The sequence below is a fragment of the Geospiza fortis genome, unplaced genomic scaffold (genome assembly GCF_000277835.1).
Source record: "Geospiza fortis unplaced genomic scaffold, GeoFor_1.0 scaffold237, whole genome shotgun sequence".
Taxonomy (NCBI): Eukaryota; Metazoa; Chordata; class Aves; order Passeriformes; family Thraupidae; genus Geospiza; species Geospiza fortis.
In genome coordinates, this window is record NW_005054319.1 from 5,068,754 (window position 1) to 5,068,957 (window position 204).

Here is a 204-nt window from a genome sequence, read left to right on the forward strand (position 1 = left end):
CAGGCCCCGGCCGCCTCCTGCCACCTCAAGTGCCTGCAGATCCTCAAGGGCCTGCGGGACCTCCGCGGGCACGGCCTGGAGGAGCCCTTCTGCTCCCAGTGGGGCCGGGTGCTCTCCTCCTACGTACTGAAGACGGCTCTCTTCTCCCTGCTGCTGCAGGGGCCCTTGGAGGCCTGGGATGAGCAGTTCCTGGTGGAGCGGCTG